Source organism: Cyanistes caeruleus, chromosome 30, assembly GCF_971803275.1.
Source record: "Cyanistes caeruleus chromosome 30, bCyaCae1.hap1.1, whole genome shotgun sequence".
NCBI lineage: Eukaryota > Metazoa > Chordata > Aves > Passeriformes > Paridae > Cyanistes > Cyanistes caeruleus.
In genome coordinates this window covers 1,230,815-1,253,532 of record NC_141730.1, presented here as the reverse complement: position 1 = coordinate 1,253,532, position 22,718 = coordinate 1,230,815, and the positions used below count along the sequence as shown (strand labels likewise).

At 52.3% G+C, this 22,718-nt stretch overlaps 1 long non-coding RNA gene across 1 annotated transcript; it reads left to right on the top strand.

The window, feature by feature from the left end:
* Positions 1–17,652: 17,652 nt before the first annotated feature.
* LOC111922349 (uncharacterized) lies at positions 17,653–22,195 on the top strand. The gene is made up of 3 exons (XR_015279887.1): positions 17,653–17,791; positions 19,476–19,644; positions 21,501–22,195. It is a non-coding gene; the product is annotated as an uncharacterized LOC111922349 (long non-coding RNA).
* Positions 22,196–22,718: the final 523 nt, after the last annotated feature.

Here is a 22,718-nt window from a genome sequence, read left to right as displayed (position 1 = left end):
TGGCAGAAGGTGAAACCCTCGGGTGGTGCAGCAGCGAAGGGTCCTGGCAGCCACAAGGCTTTGGCTGCTCACATCGAACCCGCTCACTGGGCTGGCCTTGGAGCCCCTGGCTCTTCATCTGCTGAGCAAAGTCACAAAACGCACCAAGATTTCATTCTCCTTCTCCCCCTCCCCGCTCCCCACCAGTGTTTTCATTGAGGAAAAAATCAAATTACAATTTCCCCCCGAGCTGGGTGAGCCCGTGGTCCTCCGAAGGGAGGAGCAGAGGGTGGAGGTGGCGGCACTGGGGCCACAATGCACATCCCTGTGACCTGTCCAGCATCCTGGAATGCTCAGAGCGCATTGGAAGCGTGCGTGGCATCAGTGTGGGATCACTGCCCTGCTCCTCCAAACCTTTGTAAAAATCCCAATTCCCAATCCCAGCCCCAAAGATGGGAAGGTCCCAGTGCTAGGAACTGAAACAAGGAAATTCCAGGTAGTGACCTCGTGCTCACTGAATGTTGGGATTGCAGGAAGTATGAATATTACAGTGGGCCGTAGAGAAATAGATGGGTGGCAGAATTTTAAATATTTTATAGCAAGATTGTATTGATTCACAATAATAAAGCACTTTAGGATTATTGCTGTGTTTTGCCCAAGAATTATTCCTTATTTGTTCCAAAACCTCCTGAATTTTCTGTTACTTCCTATACCTCCTTTTACATTTGATCTTTCTCCCAATTTTCTCAAAATCTCATGTTATTCGAGCTGTAAGGTGTTAAGTGCAGCAGCAACAATCTGTGCAAGGACAAGAATTTCCCAAATTTTAGGGGTTTGGTTTGGGATGCCATAAAAATTATTGGTTTAGAGTCAGTTTGCTGTGCTCTGAAATGCATGAGTCCAGAACTACTGGTCAGTTATATATATATAAAAAAAAGCCCTTTTATTTCATTAAGCTGGTTCCAGCATAATAAGACCCCTGCAGAAGGTAAAATGTACCTGAGAGGTGCACTTTGGCAATCCCCTTTCCCTACTGAAAAATAAAAAAAGAAGAAAAATAAATAAATAATGAATAATATTAAGGGGGAAAAAAAAAAGAAAAGGCACCAGAAATTTAGGTCTCTTTATGTCTTCTGGGCTCTAGCCCATAGAGGCAGGAGCCTTGCTATGCTCCCCTCATCTTGTTTTGACTCCAAGCCCCTATTTCCAAGTTCACACATCATTCCAAAACTGGAATTGTGTGATTTTTATGTTTATTTAATTAGTTATTGGAAAGTATATATTAAAAAAACAAAGAAAAACAAACACACACATTTAAAAAAAAATAAAAATAATAAGAAAAAAGCCAAGTCCTGTGCAGGAGAAGGGCTGGAGGATGCAGGTGGGTACAGCCATGCCCAGGCATGGTCACTCATCACTAATGACCAACACACAACTGCATTATCCTGGCACAGGGCTGACAGTACAAACCCCTCAGGTGCTGCCTCACGAGCACCCAAACACCCAGGAATTGTCATTTCAGTAACACAGTAACGAGTCAGGCTGCATTAACAAATACCTGGTGTCGAGGGCATCCCCAGAGCTGCGGCAGCACGGGCCTCGGGCTGCAGGACACAAAAGCAAGGCTGGCTTTAGCACAACATTGACAAAGAGCAGTGCAGAAATTGCTGGATTTAAAAACTCCAAGGGGAGTCACGTGAAAAAGGGGTTTGGCTCCAGCTCCAAAAGTGATTTTCAAATTGTTGATAGTTATTTTTTTTTATTTAGCAGGCCTCATGTTCAATCACCTCTCTTTGCTATCACCTCACCTCTCTACCAAGTCTCACCGCTCACATCTACATCTGTTCCAAATCCATTTGTTCTGGTTTTCCCCCATCCTTGATGCACCTCTTTGGCCCTGGAAAACTCCTGAAGACACCCAACTGCAATCTGTGGGCACAGGGTGGGGAAAGAGGAGCTGTGGGCATTTGCAGCCTCTACATCACCCCATTAAAAATGTAACTTACAGCATTTTACTGATTAAAACTTCCAGTTTTAATCCCTTGTCGTTAGAAACCAATAACACACCCTGTGAGGGTTTATCCACACAGGGGAGGGAATGGACCCTGGCAGCTTCCACAGGAATTTCTTGTGTGGAGGGACCTGCAAGATCTCTGGAATGAAGGAAAAAGGGGGGAGAGGGGGTAGAAGGGGAGAAGGTTTGAGAAATTGTCATGGAAATACATTTATTGGAAATATATTATGGGCAATAATTTTAGCTTCTCAACAAGGTGCTGTGGCTGCACATCCCATGGGAAATAAGCAACAGGAACAAAGTGACCCCACACAACCACTTTCTTTCCCATTTCTCCCACCAGCCACTTAAAAAGCCTCTGCCCAGTCTTTGCCAGATGCCAAGAAGCTTTCTGCATCAAAAACCCTGTTTTCATCCCAAAGCCCACGTTCCTTCCTTGCCAGAGGGTGTTTTCCAGGAGAGACACTCAGCAGTAGGCTTTGCATGGCCATGTCATGGGAAAAAGATGGGCTGGAGGAGGTCTTTGAATGAATACAGTGTCAGATAATGAAAAATCAGCAAAGGCAGCAAGAAATTATCCTGGACACATGGAAACACCAGGTTCTTGTAATGGGAACAAAAATGCAGCAGAAGGTACCAACAGGGATGACAGCCCAAACCTAACTTTCCAATGGAAAAGAGCCTTTCAAAGTCCCAAACTGCTATGGCAAAATATCTTGTTTTTTCCTGCCAAGCAGGATGTCAGGTGTTTGAAGGAAGATGTGGGGTTGGGGCTGTTACAGGTACAAGAAGGATTCCTTCCTGCTGCCAGGAGTCACCTGGCCATCACCTGACTCCAAGCAACTACTAAATCACTTTTAGGGAGAATCCCAACTTTTCATGACTCTGGTTAAGGCCAAGAGGAAAAGAGGAATTTTGCAGCAGCCACTTAAACTGTCTTGTGATAACTGGTGCTCATCACCTCTCAGGATGCAATGGGATGTGAAAGCATCCTTCGACCACAAAACAATTTCCCATGGAATGATAGAGAAGATTTGGGCTTTGATTATCAGGCCTTAAAAAATGCAGGAGGCACAGGCTCTCGATACTGTTATTTTTGGAGGCAAGGGCTCTTGATACTGTTATTTTTGGAGGGCTTCTGATACTGTTATTTTTAGCCAGTTTTAGCTCATCTCACCAAGTCCTTTTTTTACAGCCAGCTCACCAACCTTCCAGGGCCAGAATTATTTTTTTTTTGCCAGACTCAATTCTCCAGCGCCTGGAGCTGCCAATAGTGCTCAAAAAAAAAACCCAACAAAAATCCCCCCCAAAAAACTCCACACACAACACAAAAAATTCAATCCCACCACCCTTTTTTTTTTTCTAATTTTCCCAAAGAACTGGGAGGCGTGAGCACTCGAGAGTCAAATTTGCCCAGGACCCGCGTTCCCTAAGAAAGCAGGGCTCATTCGCCTTCCACAAACTCCGCAGTGGCAACAAAAGTCCCTTTCAAGCCCTTCCAGACGCAAGTCCTTCAGCTCAATTAGTCAGGCACACAGAGACACAAAAAAGCCTCCCATTCAGGCTAGTGGCTGGCTGTGGAGGACAAGGGCGAAGAAAGGATCTTTCTCCCACGCTTTCACTGGGTGTCATAACAAGCAGAAAGCCCTCTTACGGGGGGATTATTGGAGATAAGAGTCCGATGGAGGGGCTGGGGCAGGAGCTGTGGCTGCAGGAGGAGGGGAGGAGGGGATGGGGCTGGGGTTGGAGGTTGCAGCTCCCAAGGTCGGGCGAGCGCGGCCGCTGACGGCATCACACTCCATCAAAAATGGTTTTTAAAAAAATGACGAGATTCCCCCCAGCCTGTACACACACACGCGCAGAATAATCCCGGTTCTCCATGGCAACCTGCTCCGTGGCCATCCCTCGCACCAGAGGAGGGAGGCAGCTTGCTTTCACTCCGGCATTTCTGCCAGCTTGTCCCGATGCTGTCAGAGCCTCAGCCGAGCTGGGCACAGGGGCTGGGCTTCCTCCCGCTCCCTCATCTCCAAAAATCACTGATTTTCTAGAGCAAAGAGCACGCACAGCTCCGTGGGAAAACTCAGCCTCCAGAAACCCAGCCAGCCCTGCTGATGCTCCTGCACATGGGTGGGTTTAATGTTGAAAAGACCTTTTCTCACGAAAAAGAAGAAGAAAAATACTCATGTGTGTTTGTTACTGGGGCTTGTTTTCTGAAGGCAAAACAAAGGGGAAGAAGAGAGAAAAACCTTCAGAGAGTGGAGTTTGTCTACAGAACCGTGGGATGGGGCGGTGGCCCAAGGCCACCCGTCCTCCGTGGTCCCTTTCCAGTCCAGCTTAACATCCCGAGCCCTCAAACCTCCCCCCAGCCAAAGGGGTCAATTGATGCCCCTTCTGGGCAGGCCCCAGCAGGAACACTGGCTACTGACAGTGCCCTGCAGGATTAATCAAAGTTCCTGAGTGAATTACGTGCCTAATTCCCTTGAACAATCCAAGTTATATTGTTAATTCCCCGTTCCTTTCCATTGACTCTACATGTGGCTGTGGAAGCCGGTGGCCCTCCAGATCTTTTCAAAGATACGATTCCTCTGCCACAAGCAGGGTCACAGAGGCAAACTCAAAGCAAATGCCAGAAAATTTGGGTTTTTTCCCTTCTGCCCAGACCCAAGCCCCTGCCGATTGCTGCTGCGGGATCATCCGCACCGTCGAGGTGACAAGAACATCCAAGTTCAGCAACATTTTACAAGGATCAGGGAGGGAATATAAACTCTCCAGCTCAGGAATGGAAAGCCAAGAAACTCTCTTGGAATACATTATCCCATAATTGTAGGGTTTCAAGCACTTTCCTCCCAAGCAGCTGGTGCCTGCTGATGCCAGAGAAAGGTTATTTGGCTCAGACGCATTCCTGCCCGCTCCTGCCTGGGAATCCCTAAAACAATCCACTCCTATGAAATCCTGTAAAAACTGAATATTTCACTCAACCAAAATAGCAGAAATTTACTAAAAGATGGAGAGGGAGAGATAGATAAAACAAAGCAGATTTCTTATGAACAGCCCTTTCTCTTTTCCAAAGAGCATTCTGTGCCTTGAAAAGGTTGAAGAGGATCTGAGGGACCCCCTTTCCCTTCCCAGAGCTCTGATCCAGAAATGCTTTTGGAGTTTGGGTTTTGGTTTTTCTGTTTGTTTGGTTTGGTTTTGGGTTTTTTGTTTCAGTTTGGGGTTGTTTGTTTGTTTGTGGGGTTATTTGTTTATTTGCTTGTTTGTTTCTTGGGGTTTTTTTGGTTTTTTTTTCAATAGAGGATGAAATTCCAGCAGGAAGGAACTTGCTGAAGGTCAAACTAAACTTGATTTACCTGCCTTGACCTAAACAATGCAAGGCCATGAGATGAGCCAACAGCCCCCTGGAGCCACACAGGGCTCGAAACCAGGCCAGTCCACCACCAATGAGTATCCAGTCTTTTTCATTCCCAACACTTATTAATCAGCACTTTTTTCCTCCTTCCTGAGAACCTGCATTTTCTCCCTATCCCAGAGCAAGCTCCACCTCATGTCCTCCACTTGCCTGTGAAAATGCATCACACGAGACCGAGCAGCTAAAGGCAGCAGATGCACCCAACATGGATGCTCCCTCCTCCTGCACCAGCACCCTGGGCACTACTCCTTTTGTCCCTGCTCCAGCAATATTAAACCCGCCGAAAGTGGAATTACAATTATTTTTACACCTAGTCCAGGCTGTCAAAGTCGAAGCTCAAGCCACGGCTGTCGATGCCGGGTGAGGATTACGCAGCTTTAGCTGTACATTTACAGATGCCAGGTCCGAGTCTGCTCTCAGCTGTAGCAGGATAAATCCTGGAGTTCTACAGTGAGCAAGAGCCTGTGATCCACTGATAATCAGAGATAGATTCAGGCAGAAGTGTCGGTCCAGGAGCTCCCCGTCAGCCTTGCAGGCTTCTGGACATACAGACATCCCCCAGCCATAATCCCGGGATTCGGGGCATCCCTCTCAGCCGCCACGGGACCCCGAAAACAAAATTCCGCATTTCTTTTCCTGCAGAAGTCCCCGGGGCCATGAGAGCTTTGCCGGCAGCAGCTCCTGCCCGTGCCCTTCCCCGGCTCGTCCAGCGACAGGAGCCGGCGGGACCCTTTCCGTGTCTGTCCCTGAAAATCCCTCCGGACAAGCCGGAATGCGGCCCCAGGACTGGATTTAGCCCCTTGCCGTGATGCCGGCAGCGCTGTGACACAAGGCTGGGCCAGCAAAGCCTCCCGGGCGGGCTTGGGGAGAGCGAAGCTGCCAGCGGCGAGAGCCGCGGCTCCGCTTTCACATCGCATCAGCCCGGCTGCAGCTGAGGCACCTGCCCGCCTCCTCCCAGCAGAACACAGAGCTCATCGTTTTCCTTCCAGCTCTGTCCCCCTCGGGGCACTGTCACCTCTGTCACCGTTTGCCGGGCGCCCAGCACCGCCTTCGCACGCCGGGATGGGCGATTGAAGAAATCCCCTCTCCTGTCATACCGAGATCAGCAGCGGCCACCCCAAAATCACCCCGGGCTGCTGCGGAGCACCCTGCAAAGTGCCGCGGTTCGGAGGCCGGAGCCCCTCGGCACAGGGACAAGGACAAGGACAGCAGGACGCTGGCGGTGCCCCTCGTGCAGCCCCTGGGTCACCGGGGCCCACACGGTTAATTCCGAGCATCACCGCAGCCTCCGTTCCCACACAGCCGCCACTTGCTGAAATTAAAGCAGGGCCTGATCTGATTCCTATGGCGGCTTAGCGCGCCCACTCAGCCGGTTTATCATAATCCCGACATAAAAATCGCTCCCTTGAAAACGCTCAGGGGTTTGAAGCCCTGATTGTTTGAAGAGGGAAAGACTCTGTTCTCAGCACAAAGATGTGCTCCCCTCTCAGCCCCGCTCCGGCAGCTGGAGGCTTCAATCAGCGATTCTGACCCCGTAGGTGCCCGTGGCAGAACCCTCACGCTGTCCTTGGCACCGAGATCCTCCCAAGCCCAGCTTGAGCAGCTGCCTCAGGCAGCACCCCAAAACCAGCCTGGAGAACTGCTGCTGGGAACGAGTCACTGCTGCCAGAGCATCTCCAAAAACCAGCCCCTCTCCCTCCAAATCCAGCTGCCATTGCTTGTGGGAAGGAATTCTATTCTATGTATTTCAAAACTAAACAGATGCATGGAAATTTGGATTATATTGGTGCGATTTCTTTGTGGTGGCACTGCAGTGCTGTTCCACACCTGCCCACCCCGGGGTGCATGGGACTGTGCCGGGAGGACAAGGGACACTTCATGTACTAGGGAAACCTCAAAGGGCTTAAGCCATCAAGGCCTCCTTTTGTTTTCAATTTTAAATTGTAGAAGGCTAGAAAAAAAATTCCTTAAATGGGGAAATGTCTGTTTTCCTCAAACACCACAAAATCATGATTATTTTTTTTAAAGAAAAAAACATTTCTTAGATACTTTTCATCATTCAGGGCTGACAATTTTCAAATGTGAAATGTAAAAAATACACATACTTTATCCATCACAAAGTAAAATTTCATATCCACTGGAAGCACCAAGCAGCACAAGTATTTCTGTCCTTTTGCCAGTCCCCCGACCTGTGCAGAGCATCACTTGTACAACGAGAGTGGTGCAAAACGGCTTTGCCCTCAGCAACAAACTGCTCTGCTGCATTTCTGCACTGCCAACATAAGCATTAAAGACAGAAGCTAAAGGGATCTACTGAGTGAAATTAATAATTTGCAACAATTATAGTTGTATAGCTCGTTCTCCTCAGCAGCTCACTGAATTATGGAAAAAATAGCATTGCATTTGCTCCTTTTTTTTTTTCCCCTGACTCCAAAGTGCTGCTAAGCAAGAGAACGATGTGGAGAGCTGATACCTCGCTCCCAAACATGCGAGTGTGTCTCCTATTAATGTCTTCAGCAGTTATGTGGCCAGAAGGGAGAGCAGAGTAGACAGTGCTGAGTGTTAACCAGTCAAATCATAGTGTCCAAGCAAGCTTAAACGGCCACATGTAAACTGCAATTTGGATCAATGTCATGCAAACACACAGAGCTTACTGCTGCTGCACTCCAGGAGTAAATCAGGGAGAAAAGGAGGAAAAAAAATTAAAAATCAGCTGTTTGCAAGACTATTCCAAAGCCCTTGGAGAGAGCCCAGCTTGCAGTCACACGGACACTCCTGCCACTGGAAATGTTACCCCACACAACAAAAACTCAGGTTAAAAAGAACTTCCACCTGGCTAAGAGTGCCTGACAGTACCCACAGACCCCAGGGACTGCAGCTTGTGGCACCAGGAGGACCCAGGGACCCAACGAGTGGTCTGGAACTGGCTCCCATTTCCCTCCCGTGCTGGGAACACAAAGGGATGGGTGAAGAACACGGAGGTGCTTTAGCCCCACAGTGCCACCATGAATGGCCATGGGGGTCACCAGCATTTTAGAGGGAGCTTTTTGCAGCTGGGAATGAGGTGCAAAAGCTCCAGAGAGCCAGTTTGGGCCCGGTGGGCTTTAAACCCACCTCCTCCATCACCGAGCAACACAGGCACCTCCTGCCCCTGGCTCCGGGCCCTCCACACATGGTTTGCTAAATTCTTGGACGAGTTTCATCCTTGTCCCAGTTTACATCCCCCCACTCCTGCTCATGCCTTTGTTATAGCCAAGAAGTGACACCATCCAAATCAGCCTATGGCAGTGGAGCACAGACCAGGATTGGTCACCCTGGAGCACCAAAAGATGCTCACATAGCTCTGCTCCCAGCCCCTGATTGGAGAAAAGGCACTTTTCTCCCTCCTCGAGGGAAGCCACTGGCCAATGGTGGATGGCACATGGCAGCTCCCCAGCGCTCACCCCGAATAAGAGCCCTTGGTCCCCCTGGGGAGCCACCGCACCCTTCACACCCCGACTTTGGGCCACCCCTCGGTGCTGGCACCTGCCTGCAGGCACAGCCTGCTCCACCAGCCTGGCTGGAATGGCAAACACCCAGCTGGGCCAGCAAGAGTCCTCCTGGCTCGGTCTGCCTGGGAAGGATGAGCAAGGAGAGCTCCATGCAGAGAGCTTTGTCACCGCTTTGTCACCAAAGCCAAGGGTGTCCAACTTCATCCTGCCCGATGCTCAGGGTGTGAGCATCCGTGGAAGATGTCTCCCCTTCCCTGCCCATGGACCAAAGCTCCTGGAGCTGATTCCCTGTTGCCCTGTCCTCTGACTGGGGACAAACCTCCTGGCCAGGAGAGCAGCAGGATGGCAACAGAGAACAGGGAATCAAATAAGAGCTTGTAAAAACTTCCCTACATCCCCGTCACTGTCAGCATGGGCTGCGGGAGCAGCACCAAGAACAATGGCAACACCCAGGTGAACCTCAATGGGGACATGGAAAGAAGATTTCCCCTAAGCTTTCCCCAAGCAGATCATTACAGAGCTCTCAGTTAACACATGTACTAAATTATTCTGAATTACAGGGCCATGGGTGAGGGGAATAATATCTTGTTTATTAATTTCGAGCAATCATATGAGCAGGACAAATCTTTCATGTCATACCCAGCACTACAGCCCTTCCCTGAACAAAGTGCCAGGGACAGTTCCTCTTGGCCTTTTGGTTTTTTTAAAGATCCCATAATCTTTAAAAGAGCACACGAGCAAAACGAGCGGGTCCAGCACAGGTCAAAAGTCAGCTCATTTCTACATCTCTCACAAGAGGGTTTTCATAAAGTCACAAAGCTATAATTGCTCCTTTCCAAAATTAGTTCAGGTGCCATCACCCACATTAGCTCTTTATTATTATAAAGTCTTTTTTGGTTTGGGTTTTTTTTCCCTCCTTGGAATCACCGTTTTGATATTATTTTATCTTAATCCACCATGAGATCTTTGTGCTCTTCTAAGCAAGATCAAGAAACCTTTTCAAATAGGTTCCTGTGTTTTGTAGGTGGCATCTCGGGCACCCAGTCTGATTATTAGAAGCAAGTGGGAAGCACCGAGTTCACCTCTTTGACTCCAAATTCCCTTCTATGGTAGAGCAGATTTAAAAAATCCCAGTTTCCATAAGGTAAAGGTTGATGCATAAACAATTAAAGAGGGATAAGAACCAGCATCAATTTGCAGAGAAGATAAATTAAGCAAAATCAAGTTCCCCAATTAGTCCCATGCGGTTCCACACACAAGTTTTATACATATATATATGTGTATATATATATATATCCTTTTTAAATCCCCAAATAAGAATCTTGAGCCCATTCAAAGAAACGTTCATAAACAAAGGGTTAAAAGAAGAAAGAAAGCATTTGGATAGAGACACAAGGGAAGAAAAACAAAGAAAACTGCAAGAAACCATTTTCCAAATCACCATATCCTTCTTTCTAATACTGATATCAAGTTATAGCTGTCAAGGAGGAAAATATATTTATCTGTATAACAGATAGGGAAGAGGGGGTAGGGAAGGCAGAAAAAAGGAAAAAGAATCCAGCACTCGTATTTGCAAAACAACCATTAATAAACATTGCTCTGTTGCTGCTTTATTAAACAGATAATCCAACACAGTAATCTGTATTGATTTATGGATTCTCTGATGCTCTACGACTGGTTATGCAATGAAAGTTCATCCTTGATCTGTAGTCTGGGTCCTGGACTTAACTAATTCATAATCTGATTGGAAGTTTTACTTTGTTAATTCAATTACAGTTAACGGCTGAGGAGAGAGCGGTAACATCTTTGTCTTTCTCAACACAGTCGGTTTCTTCCCATGCCCAGAATCAGTAAACTCTTAAAATCACAGGAGGAAAATAGGTTCTTTTTTAAAAAAAAAAACAAAAACAAAAGCCAACAAACAACCCCCCTCAAAAGAAAAAAAAAAAAAGAAAAGAAAACAAACAAAAAAAAAATCCTACCTCGGGTTTTAATTCCAGTCTCTGAAAGTTGTCTTTTCCCCCATTTTTTCCGCCACTCATTTCCTTTCTCTTCTCTCTTTTTTTTTTTTTCCTTTTAATTTTTTCTTTTCCTCCTCTTCCTTTTGATGAATTTCCTTTCTTCTCCACATCCTCCTCAGGCGTGTAATGGGGTTATTTTTACTTTCGGTTATCTAGCTTTATGAAGAATCGACACCACTCATACAGCTAGATAACCAAAGATAACAACCAACCCCTGGAGTCTACAGCATCAGCAGGAAAAAGCCAACCTCCTCTTCTCCATGGGCTCGGGGGCACGTGGCTTTTAAGGAAAGAACGAGGGAGGAAAACGAATAAAAAGAGATGCAAATATTAGTAGCCAGATCCATAATATCTTCATCCAGCTACAGCCCCGGCCCTGTTCCTGCAGCCCAGGGCACAGAGTCCTGAGCATCACCGGGACACGCAGGATCAGGCCCCTCGCAAACACAATTTGGAGCAGAATTGCAGGATAACCATGCAAGGGCTGCCTATTTTCTGCCGAGTTTCAATTTGTTTCATTTGCAAACCAAATGATATTCTGCAGGTGCCGAGAATTAAGCCCACATTATTTTTAATAACTATCAAATTAATGCATTCAAACTGGTAATAATCAAAGCAAATATAATTTGCACCCACAACTTAAAATATGCATAAAAGACCAAAAGGACATTTCCCCACCCACAAATGCGTTTAACGCTCTCTAAACAAAATGACTGCGAGAAAAACCTGCCGGTTAATATAAATAGTAACTTGTGATGCTTTGGATTCAGCCGAGATCTGGAGGAATAGCGACGAATAAACACAGAAAACACAGAGGAAATGATGAAAGGGATGGAAGGGAGGAAAGAAGGAAGGGAGCGACTCCCGCTCGCGGCTCAGGACCCCGGCCCTGAGTAAGGACCTCGCATCTCGCGCAGGGAGCGGGACCCGCATCCCTCCGCTCGTTCAGGGGGAAAGGGCAGCTTTCCCCAGTAGGGAACCGCAACCCTCGCTTTCCTCTCCCGCATCCCTCCGTCCTTTCTTCTTTCGCGGGGAACGCGCATCCCTCCGTCCTTGCTTCGGGGGCTCTGCTTCCCTCCATCCTTCCTTTCTCCGGGGGTGGGGGGGAACCCTCATTCTCCTTCTCCAGAGTCCTTCCATCCTTCCTTCCTCTGGGGAGCAACGCGCATCTCCCCCCACCGTTCCTCGGCTCCAGGGCAGCCCGCATCCCTCCATTCCTCCTCCTCGGGGAAGGGACCCGCATCCCTCTCCTTCCCCGTGGCGCCCCGCATCCCTCCCGCCTCCACCCGCATCCCTCCCCTCGCCGAGCGCCCTGCTCCGCTCCATCCCTCTTTCACCTGCATCCCTGTTTCACCGCGCTGCGGGGAGGCGCGGAGCCCTCGCTCCGCCGAGGCACCGGGGCTCGGCCGCCGCCGCCGCCCGCGCCTCTCCCGCGGAGCGGAGCGCCGGGAGCGCGGGGGGCTTGGTTCGGCTGGGCTCGGCTAGGCTCGGCTCTGCTCGGCCCGGTTGGGCTCGGCCCGGTTCGGCTCGGCTGGGCTCGGCTCTGCTCGGGCCGGTTGGGCTCGGCCCGGTTGGGCTCTGCTCTGCTCGGCTCGGCTCTGCTCGGCTGGGCTCGGCCCGGCTCTGCTCGGCTGGGCTCGGCTCTGCTCGGCCCGGCTCGGCCCGGCTCGGCTCTGCTCGGCCCGGCTCGGCCCGGCTCGTACCTGCTGCCCGCAGCCGCTGCCCGCAGCCTCTGCGCCGGGGGGAGCGGCGCGCGGCACTTTTCATTCATGCTTTCACACTCCCGGCCCTCGCCGCCGCCGCCCATTGGCCCGGGCCCGCCTGACGTCACCAGCCCCGGCTCCCGCCCCTCTGCAGCGCTCCCCGCTTCATCAATGGGCCGGGGCGGGGCCGCGCGCACACGCGCGCCGCCGCCACCGGCACCCCCCTCCCGCCACCCCCACCCCCGCCACCCGTCACCCCCACCCCCGTCACCCCCACCCCCGCCATCGCCCCACAGCACCCCCGCCGTCCGTCACCCCCGCCTGCCCCATCGCCGCCGCCGGCTATTCTGGTCTCTCCCGCCCGGTGCCACCGCCATCAGCATGTCCACATCACCCTCAATCACCACCATCACTAGCATCACCCTCATCATCATCATCAGCATCAGCATCATCATCATCATCATCTTCATCGCCACCCTCATCAGCGCGAACCTCAGCACCCTCAGCACAAAGCCCCTCATCGCCATCGCCGCCCCCCTCAGCACCAGCGGCCACCACTCGTCGCCACCACCAAGTGTCTCCTCCACCAGCCGTGACCATCCTCCCTCCACCACGTCTCTCTCCCGCTGTCCACCTCTCTGTCCCCAAGCTCAGTCTCCCTGGCTTCCCTTTCCTGGGAACGCCACCCAATGCCAGTGCCAGGGCCTGGCCGCGGTGTGCAGATCCCAGAAGGAAACAAATGCTGTTTTACTTCTGTAGTTTTAACCCCACCGTTAATCACCCTTTGATTTTCCTTCTATGATACAGATCCCATAAATAAAAAAAAAAAGGCCACCATGGTTTTTCATTGAACGAGAACAGAGGTTGGGCCTGGATTTTTTCGTTTTCTCTTGAAGTTCTCTTTGCCATGGAATTATTTTTTTCCTAGCGGAAAGCCAGCTGGGTTTGGGTCTGTGAGTTTGGGCTGGGAAGTTACTTATGGCTTTTGTCTCTTTCTGGAGCTGGATTCTCCCGCTGCCACCACCAGTGCAGCAAATCCACGCTGTCAGGGCCCTCTCTCCCAGTTGCCCCCAGTGGGAAAATGGGAACCCACTGGTCAGGCCGAGTACTTCCAGCCATAACTGGGAATGGGGAACGGGAGATGTGGAAATAGCCCCAAAATATCCGTGGGGCTGGGGCTCTGCTCCCCAGGACCGCCGCTGTTCCGCCCCTCCCCGTGGGCTCCTGCGAGCCTCCCCTGCACAAAAGGGTTTGGGAGGAGCTGTCTCGCACCTTTCCCCTTTCCCTTCTTCCACTTCCAGACTTAGGTGGGGGTGAAAAACGCAGATTTCGGGCAGACTCTGCGGGCGCTCACGGGGGAAGGGAGGGGCTGCAGCACCCACTGGAGACACCCAGGGGTCCCCCCCACCTGCACCCCGTTCCAAATTTACAGCCTCCAACTTCTTTCAGGAAAAGAGCCCGTCCCGACCCCTCCCGGAGCCGCTCGCACCCCGGGGTGGGCTCTGCCCGCGATTTCTCCCTCCGTGGTTCCCCAGCACCCACCTGGGCCACGCCAGCGGCTCCTCCTGCGCGGGCAGAGCGGGGCCGGGCCCCGAGCGGCCGCCGCAGCCGGAGGATCCTGGAAGAGAAGGCAAAGAGGGCTCGGTTAAAGAGGCAGCAGCGCCCGCCGTGCCCTCGCAGCCCCCACGCCGGGGGTGGCCGTGCAGCAGCTCCGTGGGGTCCCGGCGGGGCCGGCTGCAACCATTCCCACCCTCGCTGAGATGTCATTTTAGGAACACAACCGCACGCCTGCCCCTCTTTTTATTCTCCTCTTTATTAAATTCACGTAAATTTTTTTCCCCCGTAATTTCTATTTCAGTCCCCTCCGGAAATTATAAATTTTTTTTAACCTGCCAAAAGAAGAAACACGACGAAATTTGCGATTTATCCTGAAAAAGGCTGCAAAGACAGGGATTTTGCTTTCAAATTTGGATTCACCCTGGGATTACCCCGATGACAGTGCATTTTTATTTCTAATTTTATTTAACATCGCTTTAGAACCAGCCCGATCTGGGAGGATTTAGGGAAGGGCACAAGCGATTTGCAGAAAATGCTTGGGTGTGTTTTGAGTGTCTTAACAAATAAAAACCTGCTCCGTGCTTTGCTGTCTTTCTGGGGGAAAGAAAAAAATCCAAACAGCAAGGAAGCAGAAGGGCTCGCTGCCGCGATCGCGGGATCTCCCTTATAACGGCAGATTTGAGGATTTCCAGCCTTAAAACTTCCACGCACACCAGTGCATACAGAAAAACTTAATTTCCGGGGGCTAGAAACGGAGCCGAGCTGGGCAGGACCTGACCTGGTGGGTACCATGTGCTTTTTTCACAGAGCTGACAGTCCAAGTACAACCCGAAAAACAGCCCAAAATAAGCCCGGGTTAATTTTTCCTCACGCACTCTTTGAGCGCAGCTTCTTCCCCGCGCTGAGGAAAGAATCAAGAATAAGCTGCACGGATGAGGCTTTTTAAGACCGAAACAACAGGAACAATAAAGGGCAATAAGAACTGAAATATAAGTTAAAATAGAATTAAATATTAAAATAAAAATTAAAGCTTCCTTGGCAAGGAAAAAAAAAACAACAAACAAAAAAAAAAGAGAAAAGCAACAGCAAAACCAACAACCAAAAATCATACGAGATTTTCCATCGGCGGCAGGACCGGAACACCCGGGCCCGCTGCAACCGAGAGGCGAATTTCGGCCGGGGCATCACGTCTGGCTTCAATAACTTCTAAAAAAACCCTAAACCCATTGAATTTGGGTGCCCTGCACGGCCTGATGGGGGAGAGCCTCAATGGGCCGCTCCCCGGCAGGAATTCGTGGGCTTCAGGGGTACTCATGGAGCGGCTCCCACCTTGTTGTGGCGGGGGCAGAAATTTAAGCAATGCCACACGAGGAGAAGTTCTGGAGCTGGGGAGGAACCGCGTCCCCTTCTCTTCGCACCAGCCGCGTTCTGCCGCGGGCTGTGCAGGGGGAAGCGCGGAACCTTTGTGCTGGCTCCGTTTCCACGCGCGTTTCATCCACTGGCGTTCGCTTATTCCATCGTGGGCATCCCGCTCTGCGCATCCCGCCCCTCCCAAAATCCCGTCCGGGGATGGGGATGGGGATGGGGGTACCCGGCCCTTGGCTCCCCGGCTCTCCCGTGTGCGGGTCCCCGGAGCACCCCCGGCCGCCCCCGCGGGGAAGGCGCTCGCAGGAGCGAGGATTTGGGGGTGTCTCTGCCTCCCCCCACGGGAGGCTCCGCGCACCCCGAGCGTCCCCTCGAGCAAAGCACGGAGCCCCGGCAGTGGCTCCGGGGGCAGCAGCGAATCCACGGGCGCGCTTGGAGCAGGGACAAGAGCCTGGAATGGCCGTGTCCTGCCAGGCCGCTGCCATCCCCTGTCCGAGGGACAGTGGGGAACTGCAGGGGGACCCCCGCACCCCAAATCTGGATTCTCGACTCGGGAGAAGGTGAAAGAAGTGAACCCCTCACCCAAAGTGGGTCTGGGTCACCCGCGGATCGAGAGAAAAGCAGGGGGTGGTGGTGTCGGGGACGCGCCCGGCCGTCCCCAAAGTTTCGTAGCTCGGATGCGGCGGGACAGGAGAAGAGGGAAAAGGGGAGGAAGCTGCTCCTGTCCCCGGGCTTTGGGAGAAACTCCGAGCCCGGAGCCGGCCCTGGTTGGACCCGCACGCCCAGCCCCGAGCGGGAGCTGGACCCGCTCCGGGGCATCTCCCACCCGGCCCCCAGCCCGTAATAAAGACGCTTTGAGAATCCTCTCCCTCCTCCGCCCCCCTGTCCTCCCCCCACCCTTTTTTTTTTTATTATGGTTTTCTCACCGAGTCCAATAAATCGCGCTGCTCGTCTGGCCTCAGACGTGTTCAGCAACCCAAGCCCCGCCGCTTTTGTTCCGCCAAGTCTCACATTGTTTGTCCGGCTGTGCGGGGCCGGCCCGGCGCTGCTCGGGAGGCTGCGGGGGGCTCCGGGGGGCTCCGGGGGGCTCCGGGGGGCTCCGCGCCCCGGCCCGGCAGCGAGCACGGGCGGGGCTGGCTGGGCCGGGGGAGCACGGCCCGGCATCCCTTCATTCTCCCGGGTTACCCCGAGTTCTTCACCCAGCCAGGGGCGGCCCGGGATGCGCCCGACGGCCGGCGGCTCCTGCCTGCGCTGCCCTCCGTGCCCTGCTCGCCAGCCTGGGCTGCTGCCCTCCCTGAGCTGCCCCACCTGCCCTCCCTGCACCTGCCAACCTGTGTGCACGGCTCCTTCTGCCTGCCTGCCCTCCCTGGCTGCCTGCCCTGCCCTCACTCACCTGCTCGCTCTGCCCTGCCCTGCCCTCACCCGCCCGCCCCCGGCCCGGCCCGGTTCGCTCCGGCCCCGCCGCCCGCGGGTCCCGGCGGTGGCCCGGAGCCCGGAGCCCGGAGCCCGGAGCCCGGAGCCCGGAGCCCGGAGCCCGGAGGAGCCCGGAGCCGGCGGCGGAGGAGCGGGGGCCGTGCCCGGCGTAAGGATATATAGGAGCGGCCGAGGAGCCTCCACGTAGCCGATACGTAAAGTGTACGTGGGAGAGTTAAAAAAAGTTGGGATGCAAATGCGGGGCCGCTCCTGGCGCGGGGGGGCTGCCGGGGGGGCTTCGGGGGTAGGGGGGAGCTGGGAGCCGCGCTATTTCCAAGCTTCCTTAACCTCTGGATTGCTCGAAATCGATCAGCAAAGCGCAGCCAGCCTGGCAATTAGGAGCTCATTACCATATATGCAAATATGGCAAGCTCTCTCTCCGCAGCCGCGGAGGCGCGGGGAGAGAGAACCGCAGCAGCGTTTAGGGGTGGGAACTGGGGTGAGGCGTGCGGGGGAACGCGGACGAGGGGGGAAAGAAGGTTATTTGAGGGTATTTGGGTGGTTTTAAAGGAAAGCTGCAGAGCCTCGGGGGCACAAAGTGCTCGGGGGATGCGGCTGGGGCCCGTGCGGCTGCTCCGAATTTGCTCCTTAATTCAAATAAATTCTTTTTCTCCCTTTGACATAAACGCCCGGCGAGCAGCACGGCCCGGCCTGAGCGCAGGGGATCCTCCTCCCGCCGAGGACCCTTCCCAAAAACGGCGCCGTGCCCCGGCAATAACCCGGTAATTCGGGGACACGCGGAGGGCCGGCCAGCCCCGGCCCGAGGGAGTGTTCTAAAGGTAACTACTGACTTCTTGCATTTTCTTAATAACAAAACCCCCGGCACAGGGTGGAGATCCCCGGCGCACGAGGGGATCGCCAGTTCCCTTGTTACCTGCGGTTTTATAAGCACGGCAGGGTTTTTTTTTGCTTAATAAGCAGAGATTACGGGCAAAGTGGCCCTGGCATTTCCTGAACGCTGATGGAAGCCGGGGGGTCACGGCAGGAGGAGCGCTCCGTTTTTCCGCTGCCTCGCTCCGAGCGTTTGCGCCGCCGGCGTTTCACGAAGTTTCCCCCGGCGCTGGGCTTCCCCCTCGGTTTGGAGATTGATTTTGTTTCCCTCCTTCCGCAAAATGTAATCACGGCGTATTGAAAAATATCCCCCTTTTCAAGCTGGGCTCCGATTTTCTTCCCTACTCAGGAAGTATTTTATTTTCCCTCCTAATAAATAACATTTTCTCCCTTTTGCTCGCCGTTCAAACGCCCAAATAACGAGAATGAGCTCAAAATCAGGAAGCGATTCCCTACGCTGAGAGTATTTTGTGGTTTAGTGTAAGCGATCAAGATTTAGATAAAAATACCCCAAGTGAACAAAACCTCGGCGAGGGCTCCGCGGGGGATGGGGCGGGGGTGGCAGCAGCCCGGCCCCGGGGCAGCTCCGGAGCCCGGGTTACTCCTGCTCGCCAGCGCAACAGCCGTGGAAACAGAGGGAATTCCAGGAGTCTCTTCCCTTCTTTCTTTCCACATTTTCAGATTTTTTATTATTTATATATATATATTTTTTTAATATTTGGAAAAGCCCTTTTATGCAGTTCAATTCCCACCTCAGCAGCTGAGCCGCTTTTCCCAGCCCCGTCCGGGTCGCTGCTTTCTGCACTCCTCTACCCCAATTCCTCTTTAATTCCCGAGTCACCAGGATTTATTATTATTTTTTTAAATTATTACTATTATTATTATATTTAAAAATTTTCATTAATTCATTTATTTACTACGAATGGCTATAACCGAGTAACATCCTGCGTGGCCGCGGGTGGAGGAATCGTGTGTTACCGCGACCATTTCTGCCTGTCCAGTTATTATTATTATTATTATTATTATTATTATTATTATTATTATTATTATTATTATTATTATTCGGGATTTCAGCCGACGTTCCTGCAAACCTCCCGTGAGTTTGGAAATGCAGGACACACTGTGTGAAAAGGAATTTTTTTAAAAAAAAATTCCCTTTCTGTTCCCCCTCTCTTGGCAAATCCGCAGCTATCGAAGACCAAGGAGATTTTTTTTCCCTGCAGAAAGCCTCACCACAGACCCGAGAGCCTCTGGCATCACTTCCCCATCCTCCAGCGGGGACGGCGGCTTCTCCCACCAGATTATGCTAAAAAAAAAAAAAAAAAAGAAAAAAAGAAAAAAAGTGGATTATTATTTTCCCCCTCCTTATCCCAAAGCACCAATGATAGAAAGTGGGAACCTTTGCCTTCCGCCGGGACAGACGTTCATTTTTTGGGTCTTAAAGCCCTCTTTATTTTCTCTGACACTGAACTTTAAAAGGAGGGGTTGGAGCAAAGCGGTAGAGAAATTTCTCCCGTTTTTTTCGGAATTCTCTCGGCAATGCTGGCTCCTCCAGTGGAAGGCACGCAGCTTTTGCCTCCAGCTCGGGAGCTTTGTGCCCGTCTCATCTCACATTTATTTTTCCGGTGCCAGGCGCTGCCACGGAGCATGGAAAGGGGCGTTAGTGCCGCAAAACGGGCGTTTTAAACTTATTTATGAAGAGAGTTTCTGCTGGAAGGCAAATCCCGGGCTGCGACGGCGGGGGCGATCAGTGTCGGGTGATCCAGGAGGATTCTGAGCTCGGAATCCGGGATTTTCGGCGGTGGGTGTCCCAGGGGAGGCAGGCGGGACCCTCACCCCCCTTACCCCGCACCGATTAAAAATGGGAAAAAACCCTCCAGGAAAGGCAAAGCAAACCCGTCATTCCCCCAGGAAGGGTCTGGATTGCGGAGAGAGGGGAGAAGGAGGAACGCGCCCCTTCTGTGCAGCCCCCTGGGGTTATCCCCGTGAATTTCTGCGAGGCTCCGCGGGGCCGTGGGCTCTGGCCCCCAGCCCCCAGCCCACCCCAGCCCCCGGGACAGGCCACGAACCTCAGAGTGGAAGTGTGAGGGGGGTAAACTCGGCCCCAAAACTGATCAGAAGCGCCCCGGCTGTGGCTAAAGCTCGTCCAGGCGCGCCCTGTCCGTGTGTGCCCTGTCCGTGTGCGCCTCCCCCGCGATCCCCCTGGCCCTGGGCACTCAGCCCGAGTCCCACGGGTGTCCCACGGGAGGTGTGGGCAGAGTGGGAGCGGGATTTCCATCACAGACACCACCTCCACCCACCCCAGCCCTTCCACGAGGGGCACCTGCAGGGAGATGCTCTCTGTGCCCCTGTGCGTGCCAAGGGGCGAAATACCCCCTGCAAAATACCCCCTGCAAAATACCCCCTGCAAAATGTCCTCTGCAAAATACCCCCTGCAAAATACCCTCTGCAAAATGTCCTCTGCAAAATACCCCCTGCAAAATGTCCTCTGCAAAATGCCCCCTGCAAAATACCCCCTGCAAAATACCCTCTGCAAAATACCCCCTGCAAAATACCCCCTGCAAAATACCCCCTGCAAAATACCCCCTGCAAAATACCCTCTGCAAAATACCCTCTGCAAAATACCCCCTGCAAAATACCCCCTGCAAAATACCCTCTGCAAAATACCCCCTGCAAAATACCCCCTGCAAAATACCCCCTGCAAAATACCCCCTGCAAAATACCCCCTGCAAAATGTCCTCTGCAAAATACCCCCTGCAAAATGTCCTCTGCAAAATACCCCCTGCAAAATGTCCTCTGCAAAATACCCCCTGCAAAATACCCCCGGCAAAATACCCCCTGCAAAATACCCCCTGCAAAATACCCCCTGCAAAATACCCTCTGCAAAACACCCTCTACAAAACGCCCTCTACAAAACGCCCTCTGCAAAATACCCTCTACAAAATACCCCCTGCAAAATACCCCCTGCAAAATACCCTCTACAAAATACCCCCTGCAAAATACCCTCTGTAAAATACCCTCTGCAAAATACCCTCTGCAAAATACCCCCTGCAAAATGTCCTCTGCAAAATACCCTCTGCAAAATACCCCCTGCAAAATACCCTCTGCAAAATACCCTCTACAAAACACCCTCTGCAAAACGCCCTCCCCCTGCAGCCCTTCCCCACCTGGGGAAAGGCACTGGGGGCTCCCAGCTCTCACTGGCTGCTCCTCTGAGGGTGCAGGGAAGCTGCAGAGCCCCAGTGTGGAGCAGCCTGCAGCTTCCCTGCCGGCCTTTTGAAAGGAAATTCCCTCCTTTTTTGCCTGCCAGCTCAGAGTGGCTCCGTGTGAGCCTCTGTAAGAAATGCCACATACGGATCAAAAAGGATTTTGAAGTATTTGTGCTGAGATGTCCACACAGAGGCGTGAATTTAGACAAGCCGTGGGTTATTTTCTGTAGCCAATGTCCACACGACTGGCCCTGCCCCTGGATGTGTGTGTCTGCTGCCCTGGCATGTTCAGACACAGGTTTTGTCTGAGAATCTCCCAGCAATCCCGGTCACTTCAAAATCTGGGGTGCAGCTGCCTGAGCAGATTAGTGGCTGGTAGGTTCGGGGGAGAGGGGAAAGGGTCTGGAGCTGGCTGCTTTCTAAATCAATGTCTTTGTCTTGGTGCCAGCCTCCTCTCCATGGAGGGCATTTTCCTGCCTTCGCTGGGCACTTCTGCTGCTGCCTGGGCCATGCGGTGCCACCGCTTCGGCGTCCTCCAGACAAAGGAAATGCCAACAAAAGCTGCATTTTGAAGCAAGTGGGTGCACACTGAAGGACAGCGGCAGAGAAGCTCTGAAGCTGTCCCCAGGCCTGCAGGGCTGTGCTGGCCATGTCCAAGCAGCTCCTGCCTGTCCACAGCCTCTGTCCTGGGCACCCACAGCCTCTGTCTTGGCTACGAGGACCTTTTGCTCCATCCTTGACCAGGAACCCCACAGAGAGACAAACCTTTCTTGTCTCAGGGCTGGAAAGCCTCGTGGCTCCCTCCTGGTTCTCTCCAGCAAGTGCTTCCTTCCTCAAGTGGAGGTTTTGGTAATTCAGGATATTTTAATAGTTCACCTCAAAGGCTGAACAGTAACTGGATGCCTTCAAAGGCACCCATGGAACCCAGAGCAGAAGGAGGCTGAAGTCTGAAAACAATCAAATTCATTTTCATCAGACCATCTCAGCCTCTGATGTGATGCTGTCCTCAGCTTCAGCTCACCTCCAAACCAACATGAAAAAAAGAACCAAACCAGGAAAAAACCCACAAACCCCAAACCTAAACCGAATACCAAAATTCCCTCTTTCTGTAGTGGCAGGGAGCTCTGTTTTGTCTGGGTAAAATTGGGTGAAGTGTCCCCCCGGCACCTACCCCGGCTCAGCTGCCTGGAGCCCTCCGTCCAGCAGGTGCCTTTTCTTCTGCCTCAAAGGGCTTCGATCTGGACAGCTTTTTTGGAGAATGGCTGTTGTAAAGGATGCCTGGCACGAACACGGCCTGATTACAGCCCAGCTCGTTAAAAAAATGTTCCCTAGGTATTGAAGGGGATAACAAGGATATTTAAACATTCCCAGCGTGCACCTTTAAGCGGCAGAAAATACGGGAAATTGCTATCGTTTAATTCAGTATTGCTCCTTTTGAACTCCCACTGGCTCTGCCTGCAATTGTTCCCTTCGCCGGAGCTCGGAGCCGAGTCTGGATTACGGCAGCATCGGGTCCGGAGGGCTGGGAGGGCTGAGCACAGCAGGACCAGCTTCCCCACATGGCAAAAGGCTGATGGGGCTGGTTTCCATTTGGATTTTGAAAGATTTCCCTCAATAGCCCAGAGCAGGGTCTGGGTTTGAGGCCCACAGCCCCAGTTTGTAATTA